General features: G+C 46.3%; 2 long non-coding RNA genes across 7 annotated transcripts; one reads left to right on the top strand and one right to left on the bottom strand.

Moving 5' to 3' along the window:
• The first annotated feature begins 111 nt into the window (after positions 1-111).
• On the top strand, positions 112-15,678 carry LOC128892732 (uncharacterized). Of its 4 annotated transcripts, none has more exons than XR_008461167.1 (3): positions 112-1,168; positions 1,239-1,336; positions 15,538-15,678. It is a non-coding gene; the product is annotated as an uncharacterized LOC128892732 (long non-coding RNA). The 4 variants fall into 4 exon arrangements; XR_008461166.1 differs by lacking the exon at positions 15,538-15,678 and adding an exon at positions 11,113-13,302; XR_008461168.1 differs by lacking the exon at positions 15,538-15,678 and adding an exon at positions 7,575-9,753.
• LOC128892733 (uncharacterized) lies at positions 14,492-17,537 on the bottom strand. 3 transcript variants are annotated; one of them, XR_008461170.1, is made up of 3 exons: positions 16,123-17,537; positions 15,351-15,779; positions 14,492-15,299 (listed from the first exon to the last, which is right to left on the bottom strand). It is a non-coding gene; the product is annotated as an uncharacterized LOC128892733 (long non-coding RNA). The 3 variants fall into 3 exon arrangements; XR_008461171.1 differs by having other exon boundaries at positions 15,351-15,748; XR_008461172.1 differs by lacking the exon at positions 16,123-17,537 and adding an exon at positions 15,829-15,890 and having other exon boundaries at positions 15,351-15,748.
• Between the last annotated feature and the right edge of the window lie 449 nt (positions 17,538-17,986).

The raw sequence follows: 17,986 nt of genomic DNA, 5'->3' as shown, positions 1-17,986 counted from the left end.
TGGTGGGTATCACAACCACCACCACCCGACAGCATGTCCAACGTTGATGCCGGCGGCGGCGGCGGCGGTGGCGGTGGCGGCGGCGGTGGCGGCGTTGGAGGCGACGGCGGCACCACCACAGACGTCACAAACGTCCTCGTTGCTTTCGCTCTCAGCGTCGACGTTGCCGTTGCCGGTACCGGTGCGCAGTCGGTGGTCGTGGTCGGTGTTAGGTGGTTAGAGGGAAACAGATTTGACAGTTGGGCAGCGACGCCTGCGGACGATAAACGCGGTTCCGTCCACGTGCTCCGGCACAGACGCCGGCGGGGGGGGGAGACGAAAATAACCGGTATTTTTAACGGACGCGATCGTCGGGATCTCGATATCGCTGAGATTTCGCTCGTGACCGGATAACAACCGAACCAGTCCCGAAGCCACGCAAACAACGGTGACGTACGAACGCGTAAACGACGAGCAGAGGACGTTAGGCTCTCCGTGCTCGATCCACACGTCGCGCGGCAGCCCGAGTCTTGGCCGTGTTTTTCCGTGTTTTCTCGCCGCGGGCCGTTGTACCGCGCGCGCGACCCCTGTTTCGTGCCCAAACACTCAGCCCGACCGACCGTTGGAACGCAAACAGAATAAGAAAATAACAGAAGCCTCGAAGAATCAGTCTCTCGTGTCTATCGTCGTAGGTGATCGAAACCCGAGGATGGTTACGTTTCGCGATGGAACACGCACTCGACCGTGAACGGTGATTCGTACGGAAGAGTGGATCGTGTGCCTGCGAGTATCGGTGCTTACAAGTACAAGTGCCGTCGATAGTAAATAGTATCGAGCATTTTTCTCGTGTTCGCGATACCTACGGTTCGTGATAGCTGTATCGAAAAGGAAATTCTCGCGAAGAACGCTGCGTTTTGGGGTTAGGTTGTTTTAGATTAGAGCCGGGGCCAAGTGGAGTCGCGCGCGCGTGCCCGTGCCCGCGCACGTGCCCCTAATCGATCCGCCGAATCGATCCACGATCGTAGCAGTGGGGTTTCGCGGAAGAAGAGCCTTGGCGTCGTTTCGGGACGCGTAAATAACGAAGGGGGGCGGCTGTGGACCGTGCGTCGTGCGACAAGGTGACCCTACGGCAGGAGTCCCGAGACGATGAGCGACGGCATAGTCGGTGCAATCGCGATCAGTTTGTTCGGTACTGGCTCGTCACGAGACACGACGCGCGATTCGACGGGCGATTTTCATTGACGGAACCCTCGTTCCAGGCAGTGACAAGAAACGTCGGGAGAGCATGGACGCCGGTTACACGATTCTTGGCAACGACGTCGACGTCTGCAGAATGTTCGACCAGTTCTCTTACAAGGTTAGTCTCTCGAACCGTGTCATTCACCATTACCTTTTGTCGGTAAACATTGCTCGCTTTTACGACTCGTTAAGCGGGAACGCGTGCCTCGGCACGTCGTCAATTCCTTGTTCGTTTCTCGTACACCGTGTCGCGCCAATATTCGTGCTAGCTCGACCGCTGAGTTGGAATCGTTCTTTTTTTAAGTTTGTCTAATATTTCACGCGACAAATATATCGTACACGGTTAGTCCCATTAGTATTCGTAGTATAGGTTTGATGTTAGCAAATAAATTGTTCGTTACAAATATACATACATATTTATGATATTACGAGGGTACGAACACTTACGAGACTGACTGTAAGTTTGCAATCGGCAATCGACAAAGCACGAGTACTTTACTACGACCGATTGTACGGTGTACACTCGATTGGAGAAAACCTGACCGCGTCGCTACGGATAGATAGATACGTAGAGTTATCGCACCTGGGATTAAAAATGACATAGATGGCATACTAAAGTGGTTGCGTTTCGGTTATTAGGCTATTACCGATTACTGGTAGAACGACGCACGTGTCCGCCGCTGCGTGATCCGTACCCTCGAACGGTTGCTGGTGCAATCATTTCACGCGCATCTCCCCCCGCGCATTGCGTGCGCTCAGGAAGGGATTGCTTCTCCGCTAGTGCATTTGTAGCAGAGTTGGGTGGTGATTACTTTGTGATTACTAGACTACGGCTTTTATGCATTTATAGTATATTGTAATACGAAATCTATACACAAAACGTACGCAGAATATACTCGATAGAACCACCATACAACGATATTATTATTCTATCGTGTACACGTTGACCATGCTGTTGTTTTACATTCACACAACCTACAAGTGCGTAAATCTAACGTCTAGTAATTACAGTTGTAACGGTTGCTCGCAGTATCGAATGTGTGTGTGTAATATATCCAATAAAACAGTCAGTATGTGCTTTGTATCGTTACATGAAAAGGGAACTTTGGTTACGGCACTTTTGTCGAACGTCTTTACGAACGGATCGTAACGCTTGGCGTTTCTTTTGCCAATGTCATCGTGACATTGTCACGTAAACCGGCCGACATGGGCTTTTCCCCATATTTACCAACGTTTTCTACAGATTCGTATGAAGTAGCCACAGACACGGATCGTCCACGCCCCCATCTCCTTTCTAGCAAAGAGTCGGTGCTGGCTTCATTTTCGCTCGGTCGGTTATTTCAACTTTTCATACGGTCCTCTTCGCGACGGAAACAAAATAAAAAAACGAACGTGCTGCAAGGTAGACGGATATCCATGCAAGAATGAATAAACGTAGATTGAAAACGGCCTAAAAATAGTCATGTACCTTCCATGTATAGCCAACCGACCGCGATTCCACATTTGCCACTGTACGTGTCGTCGCGTCGAGGCAAAAAAATTGAAATTCGCACGATCGCGAGCTCCAGCTTGAGCGCAAACGCGCAATGTAAATTCGTTCTAACGAACGCCGGTAATTGAATTCGCTTATCGTGTCGCGTTTGGTTAGGTGCTCGCTGTTTAACCCCTTGACGCAAACCTTCGTATTTCGTATGGACCCTAGCATTTTCCATACGTCACCGTCCTCGATAAAGGTCAGTTTTCACGTGCCGCCAAGTCTCCGCTTTTAATAGCGCGACGCAACTCATGACTTTGTTGCTATAAATGATGAAAATACATCCAAATTGTCTGATATGGATACAAGAAATTATTATTTAACTGATTTATTACACGCATCGTATTTACCTCTCGAGCGTTAGGAATTTGTCGAGGACACCAAAATCATAGTCACGATGTTAGATGTTAGTATCGTATCCCCGGTAGCAGTAACCCTGGCTCTTTCTTTTCAGTTTTGGTTTGTTTGCGTGGAAAATTGAAACGAATAGCGAAAGAATCGCGCGAATAGGTGAATTAAGAGACCGAATCACGGTTACAGAGAGACTATGTTTGCTTTCTCTTTCACGCTAGTAGATAAGCTTCTTTACGGAGAAAGTGTGCCGCGTGGTCGAATACGAACATGATCGTGGAGTGTGTCGCGAAACCGACCAAACAATCCGTCGTTCGAGCCATAGTTTTCCAACGCTTTTTAGCTCGCTGCCCTCCCTCCCTCCTCCTCCTCCTTCTCTTCCTCCCCTAATTTTTTGTTTCGCCAACGAACAAAGTACGTATAGGATCTATCGACTAGAACAAAAGTGCTCGATAAAACTCGATGGAAAGTGCTTGTATAAATAAGAGAATACGTAGGGATAGGAAAATCTGAAAGTCACAAGTATGACGATATGGTGTATTAATAGACGACTGCGAACGAGTGGGAACGACATTAACGGAATAATATGAAAGGTTAGTTTGGATCGAATTGACAAGGTGAGAAGGAGAACGAGTGTGAAGGGTTTTGCAGATTAATCGATCGATAATGTCTTTCTTACGCAATTAAGAGAAGTGTGCATACCGAGGCGAGTAAACGATTAAACTCGATGCAATGTTTTGCGTTTTTCATAGATATCGGTGCTGTTAATTTGTAGTGCTAATTTAATTCATAGCTTTGCGATTGATCGGCAAATATGAAGGAATGGATGTAAGAAAATATTTTCTACGAGTGAAAAGTTTTGTCGCGTAATTATTACATATAAATTGAACGATTGATTAAGAACGCCATGGATCTAAGAGAAACATCGAACGAAACGAATAGGTTTGAAAGATCCGATGGCGCGATAGCGACCGATAGCAATTGACTGAGTTTTCTGTGAACACGGTAGAATGGTTAATGCGCGACAAGTTGGCGGCGTGGGGAACGTAGCGCCGCCAGTGTTTTAGCGGTAGACCGCATCGGGTAACCAGAGGCCAGAGGCGAACAGTCGGCCCGGTCGCGGCCGGCCAGTTGAACGGACAGACAGACGCTCCAACTGCGGGACGGGCCAGCGGGCTACTCGGTCGCAAAGCCACTGACAAAATCATGAGCCACTTGTTGATCGGCCAATGACCAATCGTGCGACATGTGCTATTTGAGCGTCCTTTTACGAAACGGCCGCGGTACATACTATTCGAATAACCTGACGATAAAACTTCTCGAACGAGCAATTCCTATCCTGTAAGAGAAAAACCGATGGAGGATTTCTTGATTGATTTTCGAAACTTTGAGATGAAGCTTTTGTCCGTGATTCTTTCAAGTAATTTTGAACACGCCGTATAAAGTTATAGCTAAAGCTTAGACCGTTTAATTCGAGTCGCGATTCGATGCGTGATCCAATCGGACAGACCGCGTGACACGTGACTCGCCTGCCCACCATGGCGATGGTGCAAGGGATTGCATGTCACGCTGGCAACGGTCCCAGAAGGGCGACAGAAACGTCAAGTATTTTTTAGTAAATTACGATTATCGGCGAACTTTTTACAAAATAGTGTTACTCGATTCTAGTTTTGTATTAATTCAACGAATATAATCACATTGAATGTGATTATAATTGAACGCATTGTATAATTTGTATCGATACTCGTCGCGTTGACCAGCTCGGTTTTTACGCAGCTACCAAGAACAAAAGAATAAGGAATTTTAGGATCGCAGGACTCTTAGCCTACGATAGGCTCTCTATGCTACAGGGATGGCCATTCGATCTCAGCTTAAGGAACGCGTTATCGCGACGCATCCTCCAACGAAGGTAAAATGGCGTTGGAGAATATTTCAAAGAACTCAATCTCGAAGGCGCGTTAGTCGTTTCATTCAGCCTCCTCTTCTTTCTGTTCGTCCGAGTATACGTTGCGTTCGTTCGTTTTCGTCGCTCCCTTTGCCCTTCGAGCACCTCGCCATCATTCCGCGGCCCCCGACCCCGTCTTACCCTACCTTACCCCGTTTCCATCCTACCCTATCCTCCTGTTCCCGACCTCGCGAGCCAGCGAACCCGCGAGCCCTCTCCCGCCCCCACCAACGCCTAGCCTATTCCGCGTTACTCATCTCCTTTCCGTACCCTCTTCCTCCTCTTCCTCCTCCTCCTCCTCCTCCGCCTCCGCCCCCGGCCTCACCCTAACCTCCCGCAACCCTCCTCCCGCGGGCTCCTGCTCTCGCGACCCCACGGCCCAACCATCCTGCCTCCCCCTTAGCCACCTCGAGCCTAGCCGAGCTTCCCCGTGCTCGGTTTCCCTCCTGTTTCTCTTTCGCCTCTTTCTCTCCCTCGTTAAATCAATAAGCCATTCGGTCTGCTGCCACACTAGCGACGGGGCACTTTGGCCGATTTTGTTTCCGATCGGATCCGGCCGTTCTTGCGCGCACGATCTGCACAAACGACGACAAACGAGGCGGCGATAACAACCACCGTCGAGAAGAGAGGGTCCTGTCGAAATTCTCGCGACCGAGCTATGGGGAATCCTTGACCTCTGGAGCAGACGTGTCGCAGCGATCAACCTATTCGTATACGTATAGTTGTACACGGGACACGGGATATCGTAGCTAGCTAGCCAGGTATAGCAATGTCTCGGATATCGATAAAATGTTTTGCTCAAGCGCGTCGCTGTTTATATTGCGTAGACTTGAGTGGACAACAGCTGCGAAAACAAAACCCGACTGGCTCGAACTTGGTTCTATTGTATTCCGTTCATTGTCCTCTTCGGTTCGCCGCTAGAGTTTGATTCGTTTCGAGAAAAAATTCTCTACCTGCGTATCGATAAATACGGTATTTATCGAGAATGCATTAATACCTCTTTTCGAGTAATAATTTTTAACGTTTTAACCCAGCCACCCGTACTTCTATTATACGTACATGTAGATACAAATATTCTTTCCAAATTAAACTCGACTCGCTCGGCAGAGAAACAAGATCGATCCTTATTGGCCTCGACTCGAGATTAAAAGCACTATATTTTGCCGAGGATTCGAGAGTCAGAATCATCCGCCCCCCCATTACTCTAACTCTCACAATTAATTTTTCAAGATCAGACTTTTCGCGGACAAGAGCGACCTTTTAGTCTCGGAATGAAAATCAAAATCAAAATCGCCACCTACCCCGCTTTCAAGTGAATTCACTTGAAAACGGGCCTTATTGCTCTTCGATTTATTATAGAACACGTTTACGACTTTGCAGAACGGTTCGCGAATGTCGGATCGATAACTACTCGTCTCCTTTCGTGCACGCGTTGAGTGGTACATTAATAAATGTAACAATGACGTAATAACATGATTCGTAACAATATTTCAGCATGGAAGTAATTACTACCGCATTATATATTCGTAATTAAATGTTTCGACGATACAACAGAAGAAAAGTCGTCGGAAAATTGCCCGATGGCACGGATCGATACGATTGGACAAATGTGCAACGTATGCTCTGTTCGGTTGGGCAAGCATGAAATTGCAACATTTAGCAGTTAGGGATTCGTGCCGATAGACTCGGAACAAATCTCGACAATTTTATTTGTCCGAAACCGAAAGCGAAAAGGTTTGTGGAGCATGTCGAATGATGTAAAGGCGAGATATCGAAGGATCTTTTGAAGCGTGCGTTGGTCGTTCTCGAGAGGAGGTGATGGGACGTTTAGCGTCGAAAACGAGGAGACGTTGATGATGGAACAAGAACAGAGAAAGAAAGTGAGAAGCCGCGAATGAGGCATAGGTAAAGGAAATGGGAGAATATCGAGAGGAAAGAGTAGCTAACCATAGGTAGCGACTTGGCAAAACAAGCGAATAAAGCGTAACGGAGAACCGAGTTCGTTCGTATTCGAAAGTTTCGAAGCAAACTCGGCAGCGAGGCAGTCGAATACAATGGCCGGGCAGAAGTTTCCGCGAAACTAAACAAGTTTATTTAACTTACCTCGGCACACCGGTTCCCACCCCCGCTGCTCGCCTCTCGGCCCACCACCCCTTCCCTCCCGCCCCCCGTCGGCGTCGGTCGCATCTCCGCCCGGAGTCTACACTCCGCGTGGTTCCTTCTCCCCCGATTTCTCCGCCTCTGCCGTCAACTGTGCTTCTTCTTCGCCTACCCGACCAATCTTTCTCCACCCCTCCCAACCCTCTACTCGCCCCCTCTCTACTTCACCTTTTACTTCTCCGCTTATATCCTACTTGCATAGACCCGCCCCTGTACCTGCAATAACGCCAAGTTTTCCAAAACTTTCCGACAGATTAACGACTATTGGAATTGTTCCGAGTTATGGAAGAAAGGGATGGAGGGAGGGGTTCTCCGCACCTTTAAGGAGTCGGTATCACGAAACTGTAAGAAAAACACCCTTTTCAGATCTTTCGATGACTTTATTCAAAATTGAATGATACGAGTAAATGAAATTTGATCAGCGATACCATATGGAGTCATCGAGATGCAAACGGTCGCGATGCTGCTGGAATGTCGGTATTTCCATCGACGCCGACACCGACGCCGACGCCGACGCCGACGGTTGGATATTGCCGTCAATGACGGCAATGTGAGCCCTGGAGAGAGAGATTATGGTATAACACGCAGTCGATATCCGAGAAAATTGGATCTGATCTTAGAGGAGATTGACTGTCGTTTTTCACCCATCGATCTTCGAGGCTCCAACAACGTCCATTGGAACGACGACACCTTTGTCTCCAACGACGCGACGATTCGACCAGCACTGCGGTCAAAATATTGTCGCGAGCTCGCGCATCGACAAATATTCAAACGGATCATTCAGCGTATGGCCCATGCAAAGCTAGATATTGTCATCGTTATTACCGTACGTGTTCGTTATAGACAATTATCATCTTGCATAGTCGTAATCGTATTACGTGTATCGGATAAGATACATGTAATACGTGTACGCACCAGTATTTCATTATATTATACTTGTATAGTTTACGGTACATAGGTGTATATTTTACACGAGCAACCACGATACTCGTTACTTTGCGCGAATACCATGTACATCATTCTCGAACGTTGTAAGATCGAACTAATTCGCGATACCGAGGCCGGTTACCCGCGAAAGACGATGCGAACCAAGGGTGGAGGAAAAAGCGGCAGCGGAGAGCGAGGAGATGGAGAAGGATAGCGGAGAAAGTATACTTGTATATGTAGTATACGTACATAGAAGATGCACGGGGGTGAGAGGAGCGTAACGAGGAAGGGAGACAAATAAAAAAGCCCATTGAGAGGAAAATGAAAGAGACGGACTAGTGGGGCGCAGTAGTTTCTACGTCCACCGGGTATATGCCGCGAAATGGGATACATATGTATGCTGTATATCTTCTTTATGGCAACCATTAACATATTTTTTGCTATGCGTATTACCATACAATAGTGGCGCAAATATTACAACTTATGGCCGTAAATCAAAGCGCGGCAAGGGGAGGGGAGGGGAGGAGAGGAGAGGAGAGGGAGCGAGGTTGGAAGATGAGACGCTGGGACGGGAAGGAGGACGGAAACGGGAATGTGAAATGGGAACGGGAAGAGGAAGGAGGTTGGGAACCGGCTAAAAGTACAGCCGAGTAGGTATTTTCGTTTCTATCGTTGGACGACGAGAATATCGAGGACACGTCGATGACTATGCAAGGTCGCAATGATGCACGCTACGTTACAGGGAACAAGGATGATATTAATCGGTAACGCACGAAATGTATGTTTGAACGTTCTGCTGTTTGATTGTTCTTCCGAGTATGTACATCGAGTGCCAAGAGGGTCGGTTTCGTTTGCGTCGTTTGAGTCGCGTCCTGGCCATACAGGCGTCCTGGGGTATTCTTTCTTGTTACTTTTTGAATAAACAACAATCTAAAATTGTTTTACAAAAATAGTCGCTGTTTAATTACGCTATACGAGTCTAGTAATTTTCATTCCGATCCAATTATTACTTTGAAGAGAAAAAAGAAATTACAAAGAACCCTCAATTTTCGACCCAAGATGCCAGACTGCCCACTTAATAAAACGTTCGTCCGCTTTGAAACTATAATGTATATAAAAGGAACAGGTTTAATCGACGGTTGAATGGTTTAATACTTTACCAAGGAATCACATCACAGTCTTGTTCATTGTGAAATATACATCGACTTTTATTCGATAGAGTTGAAGTGGTCCCAAGACAAACAATGTAAAAGAACGTTTTATTTATCGATATCTATATAGTAAAGGTTGTCAGTTTATTTCTCTCTAAAAGGGTAGGTAGAATTAACGATTGAGATTTTAGATTCTATAATTAGCACTCGTGATAAACACTCGAGTAAAAAGCGAAAATGTTGGTGTCGTAGACGATAGACATAGACCGCAGACTATAACGCCATTCGAGGAATAACCTCGATGTGTTTAAATATCGCCCGACAAGGTCTCTCGTAATCGTTGCATAATTATGCATCCTTATATGTTGGACAATGTACATCTGGGACCTGGCAATCCCACGATAAATTTGTCAATCCCAGGCCATCTTCGATTATACTTTGTACCATCCGTAATTTAATAATTGCGCGTAGAACAAATAATTAAAATAACGTTGGGGACCACAGACGATCGCCATTGGAAAAAGCCGGGTAATTTGCGAGAATATAACCTCGACGAAGCCTCTATGGTTTGTTGTGTTTTCAAAGATGTCGGTCCCTCGGCTAGTTTTTTTCTTGCAGCAACAACGACGAGATTCCCTCGGATATAGTCGGACCAACGGATACACGATTTCGCGTTTGTGTTCTGTAGCACATTAAAACGGAATCGTCGGAGAAATTTCAGATAATGCTCAATAGTAAATTAAGATATAATAACTTTCGTGAAAGTTGTTCGACGGCCGAAGAGATGGAAGAGAAGAAAAAGGCGAGTGGGGAAGTATGGGCAGGGGGTAGCGAGGAGGCAGGGAACTCCATTAACTTTTATTTCTCTGGGAAAGTAACTTTGCCCCCGCCCGACCAACCCACCACCCATCCCGTCCCTCCGTCCTCTCATCCCTCCGACTGCTTCGCCACGTTCGCCTCCCTTCGTCGTTCCGCGTACGCCTGTGCCGTCGCCCCCACCCACCGGTTCTCTCCTCCTAACCGTTCCCGCCCCCACTCGCTCTCCTCGCCCCGGCGCGTCCCTACTCCTCTTCCATCTCGGTCGTCGCCCCTCTACCCCCGCACACCATTCGAACCTCCACCTTCGCCTCCTTCAGCAGCTCGTCCCGTTTCTTCGAGAGGATTCCCCTCCGTTTCCTCATTCTGTGGATCTCTACGTGCCCCCTCGCTCCGCGGTATATACATATATATATATATACATACCCGATCCTCGATCGCCCTGCGTACCCCGCTTCCCTCCACGGTCCCGCGATGCCTCGGTGCACCGGTGAAACTTTGTAAAGCGACTTAGTCAAACTTTAATAAATTCCTTCGCGGAGTTTCAAAGCGGTTCTACGCGGGATTGCAAATGATTACGTTTCCTCGCGCCGCCACCGCCTCCGCCGCCCGACCGTCGCGAAGCAACGCTAGGACTTTGGGCCGATCGAGAACGGGAAAGGAACGAGAACGACAAACCGTGGAAACGACGATGAAAAATCGGAACTGTAGAAATCTTGGGGAATCGAACGGGCCGGGGCGAAGGGGCACGGAACAAGGAACAGGCTGCGACTCAGTGACGTAACTGTGCATTCTAGAACCCGCGTGCTGAAACTTACGAGGAGGTCTGTAGCTAGCTTTAATTTTCTGTGTCTATGCTATGTCCTATTGTAGCTACGCTACGGATTTAGCGATTTCGTATACAAAATATATTATACATAATATTCTTGTTTTATTTTTCATCGTATGTCAATCGAGCACTATGTATAATTTGAGTTGGAACTACCTAAATTGGACATTGTATCGGTTAGCTACCGAGTTCGAGCTATACGGAAAAGCTATTTGGAAATGTTTCGTTTTCGCGAAGCACGGAACCGTTGACGCTCCTCGAACGGATCGTGTCGCATCGGCTAGAATCGGATCGGATCGGATCGGATCGGATCGGATCGAGTACGCGCATTCCCATAGCAACGATCTCAATCAGATAGGAACTAGCAGAACGGAGAACAGAGAACAAGCTAGGTAATGTATTCGATACAGGTAATATATAGCGCTCCAGATACAATATTTATGTCTCGACGTATTTCGCTAGCAGCCCATTATTCATTCCGTAGCGGTGAATAAGCATTTCAGAGTATCGTATCGCGTTCAGTGGCGTGCGTCTGCTCTTTCTTACGGCTACGAATTTCTATATTCGACTAGCGATTCCCCATTCATCATTCCTTTTCAACTATTTATTATTATTATTATTATTATTATTATTATTACTAACATACACTATCGCATAAAGTTATATCTAAAACTAACCTAACAAATGATGCAAAGAATCGTGCGAGCAGTATAAATGCGTACGCAAAAAAAATTACGGCGCATACACAATGTATCATGAATTCATCAGGCACGCGCGTGTTGACGATTGGCCGACGAGAAAGAGACAGCGCGCGACAGAGGGAAAGAGCGAGAAAGGAGGGTGGGTGGGATCTAGAAAAGCAGGGAGGAAAGCTAAGAACGGTCCGATCCGCAGGGCAGACAAGATTTCACACTTGTTGCTCCCTTCTTGGTGTTACATGAAAAGCTCGTTTATCCGAAGAATTTCCTACGGTCAAAAGGTCACATGGTCACGATGCACGATATTCTTCCTCGTTCGTCGCTCTCCTTTTTCTACCCGCGCTAACCCGTTCCTCTCATCTCGGTTCTCACTTTTCACCTTGAGACAGACTCGAGCTAAACAAAGTCCGATATTACGATTATCGAATAAACGGTACGACGTTAATTTATCCTCTTCAATCACCATCGCGATGCTTCGTAGAATAAAAATATGTATGATATCAAAGTGGGACGGTATATTTGTATGTCGAAATCTATTTGCAGATTAAAATTGTTTTGGATGAAATTGTATGTATACCGTTCGTCTGTATACATATGTATATTTCCATAATCACATCGATTTTTCCAAACACGTATTAAGCGAACCGGAAATGGCTGGAAAACAGTGTATATCGTTTAATAAAATGATGGCAGGTTACGAATGTAGGTTATGTTTACCGATTAATCCGACAAGAGTGAGCGATGCTTAGAAAAAGTAATCGCAGAGTAATCGTAACGTAATCACTGCCGATTCCTGCTTCCTACTATTTGCCGATTGCGGTAAGGTAAGTGGAAATTGAGCTTTACTTGTTCGCGGAACATGAAACAGAGGGAGTTGTTCGATAGAATAGCTGGAACGAATTAGAAGCGGGGAACGCGAGAGGAACGGATCGCGGGAACGGAGAAACGCTCGCTTACCGTGACTGGTAATAAGAGATCTGCGAAAGATAAGCGAACCCTCGCGTAATAAGTAAAACCGGTTTAAGAGACCGTCGACGATAATACGAATCGACGTACACGCTGGATAAAGACGAAATGCTTTTGCGAGTTGCGCATTCGCCTCGACTCCGGGACCCCGAGTCCGGGCACCGGGGGGAGGGGGGGGGGGCACTGGAAACGCAAACGTGTGCAAACATAACGAAAAAACGCGAAATTTGTTCGACTGAGAAAAAGAGAAAATCGCTGGCCGCGATAAGCCTCCGGCGATTATCAGCTGTGTAAACGCTCGCCCAAAGAAATTTGTAAGATCAACATTTACTCGAGATGCTGAAAAACACCGTTAGCGGATTCTCGAATTGGACAGAAGGGCAATACCGTGTCTAGGGATTTCGGCGCCTTGGGGCAATAGTGGAACGTGGGCGGTTTTGGCTCGATTCACTGGTTAAAACTGCGCACGGAAAACAACGATAACTAGTTACTAGTAATTTTTCGTATTCCTGTTGCATTCGATATATACCGATGAGTACTTTTTCTTAGAAATTGTCTTATGCGTTTAGTCGGAAACTTTGAGAAATTCGAATGTCATTTGAATAATCCGAGTCGTACTTGTAACGAAATGGTGGAATTGTGGGATCATTGGTAAGAATTGATGCGGACAAGAACGTCTCGACTTTGGTCGACTCGATGGCCAAGTCTGCTGGCAGGACGGTTCGCAAGCGCGAAACGGCTGTCCCGTCCCGCAGATCGTTCTACCCTTTCCTCTACGAACTTGCTCGTAACAGCTAAATACTAACAGTAAGTAAATGCTTCGGGCTCGGTCAGTCACGTGTTTCTGTGTGCGATTTCTGGGGGACGGACCGCGATGATCGCCGACCATCCAAAACGTATTTTCACTCGACACGAAACTCGCCCGTCAACGTTTGGTGTTACGGGGGACGAGTGGACGAGATTTCGAGGAGAACGCTGAACCCTAATCCCGTTACGATTTACTTCTAGTCTGGCATATACTCGGTCGACAATTTTTTGTCCGCTACGACACGATGGACGACGGCTCGTTAGCTCGTAATCTTGGTTGGTTCTCTCGATGCAAAGGTGAAGCGACTCTAGAAAAGTCTCATTTATCGCAACGTAGACGGTCTCGGGCTCGGCAGGCGTTTAACCTTTCCACCAGCCATACGAAGCCATTCGACGATCCGTGATTCGAACACAACTCGCCAGGATTTATAGAGCTGTAGCGCGCGATTTCGAAAGTTTCTTGGAAAAATATGTATGTGCCCGCGCGCGTCCAACCGTTGTCTCGCTTACTTCCTTTGCTTTTCTCGTTTCACTGTTGCCGTTCATTCATCCATCGATTTTTACCCGTTTCGTAACCTCTAGAAGCGAGCGATCCCGTTATTCTATGGTACTTCCATGGCTTGTCGACGCAACCACGAGTCGCGATGTCGCGCACAAACGAGTTGACGGTGAAACGATCGACAAAACTAAACGAGAACAGTTGGTTTAGGTTAGATGTATCGTGTGACTTACCTAACCTACATTGTTCCCTCGTTTCGAAAGCTGTGCCGCGCGTCACTCTTGTATTTTTATTATATGCCGTTTCTCCTGGGTTTAGAGTTTTAAAGTAAGATGTCGAGTTTATCGGTCGAATATTCGATGATTCTCGATTGTCGATACGCGAAATATGGGTAGAGAATTTGTTGTCGGGACTAATCGAACGCAAACGGGTTGCCGTGAGGAGGACAATGTATGGGATAGACTGGGATGCAAGTTCGGCCAGCCGGTTTTGTTCTCACAGCTGCCGGTCGCTCGAGTCGACGGTCGCTCGAGCTGTAGAAACATAAACAGTGGAGGCCAGTGGCGGATCTAGACTTATCGGCACCTGAAACTAATTACGTTCCTCGGACCGAACTAATAATCCTCACCTCGACTACAATCTTTACGTGTAACACATTGGCTTACGGTTACGCGAATACGCGATATCGAGACTCACAATTTTTAACAACAATTTCATAACGAAATATATTTATCCTACTATTCTCGTTTAAATTCGAAATACACCGACTTGAAAGATCGATTAAGAAAATGTTCCAAGATAGATTCCGCTTTTCAACTTTTAGATTCCATTTTCCCTTGCCATAGGTTATTTATATCCTCGTTTAAAAAGAAAAAGTCAGAGCTTGTCCTAGGTTTTAGAACGATCCTGTACAATGCCACGACTCGGAAAATATTGCGCATTTCGAAATCACGGCTTTATTAATTGATATCTACAACAAAACATAATTTCAAGCACAATGATTAATGATATTCTGTCATCGTTCTGAAAGCAATCGCATTCCTTTGCATCATCATGCCGGTTCTTTGGATGGAAAAAACTACGCGCATCCATGCTTGATGACGTCACACTTGATGAATCATCTCCCGCTCAAAAAGTGCGCCATTGCTCGCGAGAGACGATAATCGAATGGGACAAGGTCTGGACTCTGCGCGAGAGAATTATAGTTTTAATCAATCGTACTACGAAAGACAAAATAATAATAATAATACCGATAGTTGTATAATTGTTTTCTTAGTTTGTTCCCGGTCGACTCTGTTTTACCAATGACAGATCCATTTCTAAATATTCGATTACGCGTGTGCTTCTTCGCTTTCTTCGCCCGGACACTCGATACTTTCGTAAACCCAAACATCTACACTGAAAGATCAGCAATGTCAGCGACAATTATCTTGTCAATTTAATACTAACCTTTCATACGATTCCGCTAATGCCTATCCTATGCGTTTCTCGCCATCTATTTTTACTTTGTATCATCTTGAATCGAAATTCCAGGCCTCGTTTTCATACTCGCTCTTTCATTCTTACCACTTGGCAGAATTAAGAAAACAATTATAGTGCAAAAAGATGAAATAGAAATGATCTTTTTTTGTTGTAGTTGCAACGAGTTTGTTGATGGTCGAACGAAAAATGCATGGAACGACTTTTTCGTTTTCTGGGTCGTAGAAACGTTTGCGACTGTCCCGTGAAGGAATATCGATTCGGCCCGCGAGCGGCTGTGCGGATTGTTTGTTAAAACCATTCTCGCGACTCCCTGTCCTCCCCGCCTATCGATCGTTTTCTCATGCCTTTCGGTTGCTTGCTGCGCTCTGTTGATGTCAAGCGAAAATAATTCCGTACCTTTATGGACATTACATCTTTATTACGCGAGTAAAACAAGCGCGCGTACCATAATTTAGGTTAGGTTCGCAAACTAGTCCTTCTATAACAGTTGAATCTCGTACTTTGATCCGGCTAAATATAATGATACAACTCTCGTACTCAACTGTTCTCTTTGTTTTTAACACTTTACCGACTATAAATATTCTATAAATACGATTCTAACAGATGGTCGCTACTTAGAAAACAATTAAATTAAAAATTCGCATATATCGAGTAGTAAAAAGTATCAGCTATTAATTCTAATGTACAGAAAAAAGGCTGGTTTGAAACATAATCGTAAAGGTATCGCGAACGCAATTACATCTCGAGTGATTTCGGTCCGTCCTCGTCTCTCCTGTTTACGGATCGTTGAGAACATTCCTTCCTGCTTTCGTTCTTTACCATCCTCCGTGGGCCAAGGATGGCAAGAAATTCCAGTGGCAGAAGAAACAAGTGTACGCTCGCCAAGAACCTCGAACGATACACACGGGTTACAAGTTAGTTTTCTCCGGAGGAGATCGCTCGAGGGATCGTCGTTAAAATTGTATTTATCGCGGCGGCCGTTATACACACGACCGTGGTTCGATCGCGTAACAGCCTCGTTCGAGTAAAACGCTCCGAGTAAATTGTCGCTTACCGCGAACACAAATGTATGGGGGAATATATACGTTAATGCGATTGGAATGCCACTGAAATTAAAGCCACCTTTCACGGGAACGTAATGATTCTTTATAAACTCCGACGTAACCCCCGCTTCCTCGAGTCTCAGACCCCCACCCACCACCCCCGCCCTCCCGCTCACCACAGTCCCCTTCCCAACTCACCCCTCTATCCCCCGCTGTTCGCCACCAAGCGTTGTCGTGTCCTACTTTCTTAAAATATTCGAGTTGAACAGAGTGTCGATAGATAATGCACGTTTAACGCGCAAAGAACCAATCGTCGCTTCCTTCAAACTCGAAAACCCTGTTTCGATGTTCGTCTTCGTTTCGTGTCCTTTTGTTTTCTTACATTTTCTCTCGTTGCGCTCGAACCGATGAATCGTACATGAATCGATACTCGATTCATCGGTCGCTAGCCAAAGGTAGAGACGAGACAAATTCTCATCCGGATAAAATACATCGAATACAGAACGAAAGAGAAACTTTCGATCGCGTTAACGGATACATTAATCTCTGTTAATTTGATTCGTAGTGGACGTGGTGACTCTAGCGACTATAGCGTGAAATATCAATTATATTAGTTGTTCGTGTTCGCGTTTCCATTTTTCTAGAATTCTAAACATTCTAAGCTCGGGACCGTCTTAATAGCATTACGAGGACCATGTCTAAACTGATATTTATCACTTTTATGACTACAACATGTACTCGTACCAGACATGTGTTACACGTACTATAGATTAGCATGGGGTTCCTGGGCTAGCGTGTCCATACGTTGGGACAGCACTGCCTCCAAACTCTGATCGAAACATTCGAGTTAAAATATATCCGTTCGAATTGGCTGTATACGTAAAAGTTTTTGCGTTATCTTGTATGCTCATTGCTCGTGTTATCGCGAGTGTTTACATATCTCTGCGATAACGACGTTAAACGAATAAAATGTAAATAAAATATTATTGGCCATTTCTGCTCCGTGACCCGTCGCGGTCCCTTTCGTCGTCGTTGGAGCGCCGCGTCATACGGTGCGAGTCCTCTTTCTTCTATTCGTTGCGCCATCGGCCTCTCAATCGCATGCTCCTCACCCCCGATCCCCCTCGCTCCGCGGACTCTCTCTCCCCCCCACCCCACCCCACCCCTTTACCCCCGTCGACCCGTTCCCCATGAGCATTGCGTTCACAAGTCGTTATATCTGGGCCACGAAACACGAACGCTATTAACGCGACTCAACGTTTCCGAAATAAACTTCTGCAACGCAAGAAACACAACGTGCGTCTGAAAAGATCGATTAAGCCGGGAAGAGTCCGTTTATTTCGATACATCGAGTCTCGAGCGCTCGTGTCGTTTGTTAATGTTTACACGATCGCGTATGTAGTACATACTATGCACTACAAACACATGGCACGCCACCAGACTCGTTTTACTCGCGACGAAATCGAGAGTTGTGTTGCGCGAGAACGAAAAGAGAACGGAGCAGAATTTTGGTACCGGGCCGGTTGGGATCATCTTCGAAGCTTTACCACCAATCGCCGT

Source organism: Hylaeus anthracinus, unplaced genomic scaffold (assembly GCF_026225885.1).
Source record: "Hylaeus anthracinus isolate JK02 unplaced genomic scaffold, UHH_iyHylAnth1.0_haploid 15942, whole genome shotgun sequence".
Lineage (NCBI taxonomy): Eukaryota > Metazoa > Arthropoda > Insecta > Hymenoptera > Colletidae > Hylaeus > Hylaeus anthracinus.
The sequence above is the reverse complement of the archived record's forward strand: the minus strand, read 5'-3'. Positions and strand labels throughout refer to the sequence as shown.